Genomic DNA, 8335 nt, shown 5'->3' with positions numbered 1-8335 from the left:
TCATTAACTTGGTGCAGCCTGAGCAATTTCACTCTCCCACACAGAGATCTCCCAGCCAGCCTGTGGCTGACAGCAGAAATGGATTTGTACAAAAATAAACAAATGTTTCATTTTGGAAGATAGAAATGAACTTATTTTTATATCAGTTTTCAAATTCTTTTTTTTTTTTTTTTTCAATATGCTTTTCCCCACCCCCTAAAAACTAACCAACCTGTTACCTTATGAGAAGTCAAGTTTGTCTTTAGCTGGCTTTTCCTGGTATTTGCACTTGAAAAGAGTTTCAGAAATGAAAAAGGAAATTCCTTTAGAGAAATGATTATCATAAAAATGACTGGTGACTTGGAACGAGAGACCTAATCATACATCTTTTGTGGAAATAGAATATTTTGATGGCTTATCTCCAATCTGCAATAGTTAAGAGCAGTATTGATCAGGGAGGACAAAAAATAACAAAAGTCTAAATGATAATTGGGAGCTATTTGAGATAAAACTTTTCTAGCTCTAATCTCACAATCTGCAGTTTTACAAGTAAGCTTCATTAACTGGGAAGGAAAAAAAAAAAAAAGGTATAAAACATACAGCTGAGAAGAGAAAGTGAATGCAGTAATCAAAGTGTGTGCCTCTATACCGGGTTATGGGTTTATAAAATAAAAGAAGTAACAAAAGGAGAACATTCACAAACTGCATTTTACTGATTGTTGAGGGAAGGCTTAAAGAATTATATTACAGAAGCAGAAGGAGGTCTATCAACTTGGCACACGACAAAGCAGTTGTAGAGGTGGTTTCCATTGCCTGTAGTTAGGTGCTCTGCCGCTTGTCCTTTCCCCTAACAAGCTGCATGTGGTGTAGCCCCACTCCACAGCATCTGCACAGCTTTCAGCACATTTTCTCCTAGCCCTTGGTGCTCTGGTTAAAATGCTGCCCTGCTTTCCCTGCAGGTGCTGCTTGTGCCAGAAGGGTGTTGCATCCCATATGCCAGTCCTCAGCACTGCAGCCAGCAAAAACTGATGGAAGGAACCTTGCAAGTTCCTTTGCATAGACAGCATAGAAGATTACACATGAATGAAATTATGTTTGCTGATAAAAGCCCCCAGAAAGCTGGTCCTTCTCGCAGGCTTTCCCAGGAAGGCAGCAGTGTGATGGCACACCAGGTGCTCCACCTGGGTGCCCCTGGTTTTGCCTCAGCCCATCTTGCCCAGGGTCTTCCCACCAGTGGGCACTGGGTGTTAGCCCCTGAGCAGCAACTGTGGCCCAGGAGGCATACAGAGAAGTGACAGCCCTCCCCTGTCACAGCATGCAGCCCTCGTTAAGTTATCTGAATTTATCTGAGCGGGAACAGAGCCTTTGGCTGAGCCCTCCTGGCTGCAAGTGCCGCGTCTCTTCTCCACATTCATCGATATTTCACATGGTGCCCAGCCTGAAAGCGGTTTCTGAGCCAATACTCCTAACAAGAGCCCTGTTTGTGAATCACCCACTGCCTGCACATGGCACATCAGCTATAAAATTAATTTAATTAGTAGTTACTGTGGGCTTTCAAGAGCTATTTGTGCACTGAACAAGCTGCAGTGGCTGCACAGCCAGCTGGCTGAGCCCGGACCTGCAGCTTGTCTCCAAGTGGGATACGGGCTGTGGATGCTCCACGCTGCTGCCTTGGTGTTCTGCAGGACAGCACAGAGAAAAAAGCTGGTTGCAAAGAGGAATGAAGATGAACAATGTCTGTCCTCTCTGCCAGGTGGCAGCTGCTCCACCATGATCCACTGCTGGTGAGGTGGGTAAGAAACTGGGCATGAGAAGGGGAGGATGAGCATGGAGAACAGGAACAGCTGAGGAGAAGGAGCAGGGAGCCCTGGTGGCCTTCCAGGATGAAGAGCTAAGTCTTTTCCCAGCTTGGGCTCGGTCTCCTTTGGTCCCTGCTCAACACTCCACCCACTCCATCTCCACCTGGAGAGATGCTGGGGCTGGGAAACATCGCGGCATCTCAGGCAGTGCAGCCCGGGGAGCTGGGGGTCGCCGTGATACACCAAACCTCTCACCTGCACACAGCAGATAAGCAGGGTATTGCATCCAGTGGGGCCTGCCTGGACATAACTGCTGCATGGTTTGCACCAAAATCCGCACTTTGTTTGAAGGCTGTCAGCAGACTGCTGCTTGCTCCAGCCGCCCCGCTCCTGCCGCCCCCCTTGCTATACTTGCTGGTTAAATAAATGTCTATTTTTGTGCTCAGCTGCTGCTTGTTGTCCACGTACTCGCAGGGAAATGAAGAGCTGTGTTTATACCAAATGGGTTTATTGAAGTATCAGAAAGCTCAAATGAATTTTCAAACGAAATTATATGGTACCCCAGGAATCAGAACTGACAAACACAGAGATTTGCTGTTAAATTAATAGCAAGCTAAGATAAAAGGCAAGGCAGACCATAAAATTAGCCAGGTACAATATACTCCCTAAAATTTAGAGTTGTGCCCAGCTCACAGGCACAGGGCTTGATTTCAGAACAAAATAACCAGCAGAGGGGTTTTAAAAATCAATACCGTGGCCCACGTGGCAGAGCAAATTCCAGAAAGCACTGGCTGTGCCTTGCAGTGGAGGCTTTCTCCTGCCTCCCCGTGTCCCCCAGCAGCCTGTGGGTGTTTGCCCTGCCCTGCCCTGCAGGAGGGGAGCTCTGGTGCCTGGGTCTGGCCTTGGACAGAGCTCTGGCTTCTGGAGGACGGGGCAGCAAGAGGGGCTCCTTGGGGCTGGACACCCCAAGCATGTGCTTTGCATGCTAAGGGTAAGAGGCTTTGCAGAAGAGGTCTGCAAAGTCCTGAGTGCCTGGCATAGAAACAGTCCTGCAGCTGCAGAAATACTTCAGTAAGGCAAAACTGAATACCCATGTAGGTGCACCTTCTTGCAGTTATTAAATCAAACCTGGATATCTTCCTAGGGCAGGTTTCTGCTCTCCCCCTGCCTGTACACACCTCATGTAGGAAGTGGAGGAAGCCTGGGCAGGAGGTTGTATGACCAGATGGAGCGATCAGGACAGCACCTTCTGGCTCCATATCCATAAATCTGTGGCTTTCACCTTTCTCCCAAATAGGAAAAGTCATTTTTATGTGTGTAAAAAATGTGGTCTTTGAAAAATACCTCCCCACGGGGACACAAGGGGGTCTGTTCCTCCATGTCGTAACAGGTAAATCCTGGGATCGAGGTCCTTGGACAAGACAGCGAGGGCTGGGGCTGCCCAGGTGGGGTCTACCTGCAGGGCTGGTGCGTGCCAGCATGCCTGCAGAGCAACCTGGCCTCTGACGTGGACCAAAAACTGGCTGAATGATGAAGTGTTGCCCTTTATCCCTTTCTGTTGGAGAAATGAACAGAAGAGAGTAGGTGGCAGAGAGGGCCTGTGGCAAAGCAGGAACCCACTACACAACTGATGGGCATCCTGGCAACCCTGGAGCAGCACAGCCCTGCTTCTCTTTCAAAAAAAAAATAGAAATGATGCAATGCTGGAAATCACCCTTGAAAGCTGGAGGGCAGCCCCTGGGCAGGCAGGGGGTGCCTGCACGGCACCTGCTCTGCAATGAGAAGGGTCCTGCGGAGAGCTGGGGTCACGCTGCTGTCTGTCACCCTGGGGCAGGGTGTCCCCTCTGGGCATGGGGTGGCAGCCAGGCACCCTGTGAGGTGTTTTCTTCCCCTACCAGAGCTGTCCTGGTGTGGCACAAGCATTCACCTACTCTCCGTGTTCATCCTGAATGACAGCAACAAGATGCACAACGTGGGGCTTTCACCCCAGGCAGCACCTTTGTGAGCTCCTCTGACATTTTCACACATTTTGTAGGGCTGCTCTGACTTGTGCTGCTCACTTTTCTGCCATGTAATTAACTAACGAGGCGTACGATGGAGCCAAGACATGCACAAGAAATGACAGGGCCACCAAGTACTTGGGCACAGCGTTCCCCTAAGGCAAAGGCAAAGCGTGGGGCAAGCTTTCAGAGATAACTGCTAATAAATGTTGAAATGCGAGCACTTTTTCAAGTGACAATGACTAACACCTCAAAAGAGGCTCAAGACACGGTAACCTCAGGAGCTTTGCAGGTGCTGTGCTCCAGGAGAGGTGGCAGAAAACTGCTGCCCGTGCTGGGAGCCTGCCCTGGCCAGGACAGTGTGGCAGGGTTTTTTGTCCCCACAGAGCTAAAGTGAGCGCTCATATCTCGAGGATGTGCTGTGGTAACTCTCCTGGAACATTCCAGGCTTCGAGCTAATAAAGCTATTATACATAAATTGAGTTATAGGTATCTAATGCTCTTCTCTATTTTTCATTGCCTTTTCTTTAGGAAACAAAATAGAAAGGTGCATAGCAATAATTACAGACTGGCTGATGAGCAGGAAATCAATCCGTGTCTCCCGGGCAGATATTAAATCTCAGTCATTTTTTTTTTATTTGTGCTTGTTCATAAACAGGCAATTACCACCTTGCCCAAACTGAATTAATGAAGCTCACCTGGTGCAGGCCCGTACGCAGAGCAGCCCCGGTTAGCAGCAGGGATTGCTGCGGGCTCCAGCCTGGGCTGCTCGCTGGAAGAGTTCAGGACGTCCTTCGGAGCAGCCTGCTCTTTGCCATGGTAACCCCTTTTCCTGGCCACGTGCTGCCCTTCCACCTGCTAATGCTGGCTATTTTTTCCCCAGGATGCCCATGAGTTTTAGCTGCTGCCCCTCACCATCCCACTTCTGGGCCAAACCTCTGGGTGCAGACCCCAACTTTTGAGAGCCTGTGACCTCCCTATGAACATAGAGAATGTACAACAGCCTCTTTGGGATGAAGCTTTTGCATTGATGCTTCAGAAGAGAGCAGGCTTAGCGAAGGGCTACCCCAGGAGCTGCCTGTCTGAAACACTGCCTTTCGTGATGAACCCATTAATTTGATGTCCTGACATCACTTGTGCTGCCCCCACAGCCCTCCTTGGTGCATAAAAACAGAGGTGGCCCCTCTCCTCCTGCAAACTCCTACACCCTGCATCGGGTTAAAAATCAGCCGTACTTTTTGTGGGTCACCAAGCGATGCTGACGAGCTCGTGGCTGCCTGCGGCACGTCCCTGCGAGCTGTGCTGGCTGCCCTGCCTGCCTGGCGCTGCCAATCTGTCACAGAGCGAGAGCCAAGAAAGCAGTGTCCGGGCTGCCCTTCCCATCCTTCCCATCCTTTTTTGCACGTCCCCAGGAGCAATTTTTCCTCAGTGTCCCCTTCTTCCACTTCCACAGCCTGACACTGGCTGTTCCCCACCAGCTCTTCCCCACACTCCCAGCACCTTTCCACCCATGAGGAGCAGCAGAAGCAGACACTGGCCACCCACCCACACGAGGTGGCATTACCCAGGCATCTCCTTCATCATTTCTCCTGCTGGTTTTTCATCCACCCTTGTAGATGGCTTCCCTCGAAGCTTGTCCTACATTAGACTGTAAAAGCTTCGGCACAGGGCCTGTGCCTGGCAGGATAAACCCATCACCCTGCCCAGCTCCAGGCAGCCACAGAAGGGTCGTGTTTATTAATCTGTGCAGCTGAACATTAAACACATCACTTAATATACGGGAACAGTATCAAAAGTTGCAAACGGGATGCCAATGTGAGCAGCAAAATTCAGCCAATTTTGGAAAAAAACTCTCTCCCCTCTCTTTAAAAAGCTCCCTTGGGACATATATGGCACTTGGTGCTCTTGTCGAGGTGCACTCTGTGCAGGAGAAAACAAAAAGGGTCTGGCAACCTGGGCTTGCAGGAGCAGATTAAAGAAATCCAATCTATTTTCTTTGAAAAAGAGAAGACAGATGTGTAACTTGATTACAGACTATAAATGCCAGCTCGGAAAAAGGTTTGTGATGATAAGGAGGTCTTCAACCAAGTAGAGAAGGACACGGGCAGACCCAGAGCCTGGAAGGTGAAATTAGACAAATTCAGAATGGGAAGCAGGGTAAGTAATTAAATAGCAGAACAGCACCCACAGGGGTGGAGCAGTTCACTGGTGCTGGGAGGCTGTCAAAGCAGGACTGGGTGCCTTTCTCAAAGATAGCTCTGGCTAAAGCAGACCTAGGGCCAACAGAGGAACATGTGGAGTGCCTGGGGAGGCCAAGGCAGCAACTTTCAGAATTAATGTTGATAAAATCTTGAATAATGAGGAAAGATTTGGGGAAATAGCTGGAGCTGTGACCCAGCGCTTGCTGGAGCACTGCCTGCTTCCCTGCTGCCATCCTCCTCTTCCTCTCGCAGACCCCAGGAGCGTGCCCCCAGCTGTGGGCTGGCAGGGCTGTGGGATCTCCAGGAAAGCTGAGAGAGAGCCCAGGGAGGGAGGAAAGCTCTGTTTACAACAGCAGCTGGCCCCGTGACTCGCCTTTGTCCCGCTCCTGGTTCATGTGTATTTTTGCATTAGCCAAGGCCCCTCAAAAAGGGAAGGGAAAGGGAAGAGCTCATTTCCCCTGACCAGGCAGGAACAGCAGCTGTGGCTTGGCAGGGGAGGGCTCAGGATGCTTGCAAGCATGGGGCCGTGTCGGTGAGGTTGCACGAGGAATGGCCTTCAGCCTGGGCAGCAGGAAATATTAATGAGCTGCTAATTATTGCTGGGCTGCTCTCTCACACACACCCCTGTGTACACGCACTCACACAGGGCTGGGATGGGGGGACAATTCAGCCTTCCAAAAAAGTGCACTTCTCTTTTCTATTCTGTCTTTATGTCTCTGCTCCATCTCCCCTGTGGTCCAAATCACTTCCCGTCACTTTCCACCCATTCCTCTGCCATTTGAGCACCCTCACCTCCTTATCCTCTGCTGAAAAGCTCTCAGTGCTTCCCCTTCCCCATGGTTCAGGCAGTGCAATCCCATGGAGAAAGCAAGTGTCCAGGGGCAGGGGATTTAATATCCCATACTCCAGACACCAGGAGGCTGGCAAGGGGCCACCGGAGCCAAGAAATCCAGCAAAACAAAAGGAAAGAAACAAACATCATGCAGAAAACAATGCACACAGCAGCACACCGACTTCCAAGCCTTTGGACACGACACAGGAAATGTTCAGAAATTGGGCATTTTCCAGAGTACAGAGCCAGCAGGACTGCAGCGAGACTGGGAGAGGGCCGGGAAGGCAGAGAAGCCTCGTGGCTAGCTGCAATGGGCAAAGGCTGCTTGTGCTGAGCTGCTGGCAGCTCTGAAAGGCTCCTGCAATGTCCCACTTGCAGAGGTGACAGGGAGGTGTGGGAGAGGCTTTGTGCCTGCTGGAAACCAGCATCTCATCATCAGGAGTGATGGCCCAGCCTTCAGAGCTGTGCTTGCTCACTGCAGCTTGGAGGAGGGAGGAAGGCTGCAGGGCTGCTCTGAGAAAGGGCACATGGGGCTGGGCGAGGTGAGAGCAGCAATATGCCATAGTCCAGCAGGGGAAATCTCAGGGAAATAAAATTTAAACACATACAGAGACTTCAGAGATAAAAAGAAAAAGGGAAAACAACTGCAAAGAAAGGTTTGTGGGTGGTGATGAGAAAAAGATGACAGTGGAAAATGATGTGCATACGGTTCCTGTACAGAGCCCGTGGCAAGAATTGTCATACTAAAGCCTGCAGAGCAGAAAAGCACATGAAGGAGCCAGCCTGTCAGAGCCACCACTGAGGGGTTGGGGTTATGCCCTGGGTGACACCGCAGGTAGTGCAAATAGGGAGAAATGAAGGCGCAGAGGAGCTCGGTCACCTTGCACGGCAGCTGCGTGCAGATCAACCTCTAATTCAATGCCAAATTGGCACCAAGGTGTCAGAGGATTTGGGAGGCCATAGGAACGGCCTCAGTACCCTGGAGGTGGAGGCAGCACAGCTCCACCAGGCTCAGCCTTGCTGAAGCCTCTGTGCCAGCAGGAGCACGGCACCAGCTGCAGGGTGGGAACTGCCACAGCAGCACAGGGAGCAGTGCTAGCAGGGATTTTGGTTAGAGCAGGCAATACTGCTTCAAACAGGCTGGCAGGACAGTGCACTGCAGGTGACATTCTGGGGCAAGGCATTGGGGCACCGTCACACAGCCCTGGCTCAGGCTTCGGGGAGAGGCAGGAGCAGATTTCAGCTTGGAGAAAGGCAAGAGATGAAAATTTCAGCGACCATGGCTCCATCCAAGGGACACCTGCTGACTTCCAAAATCAACTGCTTTCCTGCCAAAAGCTGATGCAAATCACCAGATGTCCATTCAGCGACCATTTGGGTTTGTAAAGTGTCTAATAGACATTATTGTCTAAGTGCCTCCTTACCCATTGTGTTCCTCCTGCACATAGAAGTACAACAGATAAGCAAGATCAAGTGATTTCCAATCTGAGATGAACACTGGAAACACAGCAGGATGTGGCATCA

This window comes from Aythya marila (assembly GCF_965140915.1).
Source record: "Aythya marila genome assembly, chromosome: 14".
In the NCBI taxonomy this organism is placed as follows: domain Eukaryota; kingdom Metazoa; phylum Chordata; class Aves; order Anseriformes; family Anatidae; genus Aythya; species Aythya marila.
The sequence above is the reverse complement of the archived record's forward strand: the minus strand, read 5'-3'. Positions refer to the sequence as shown.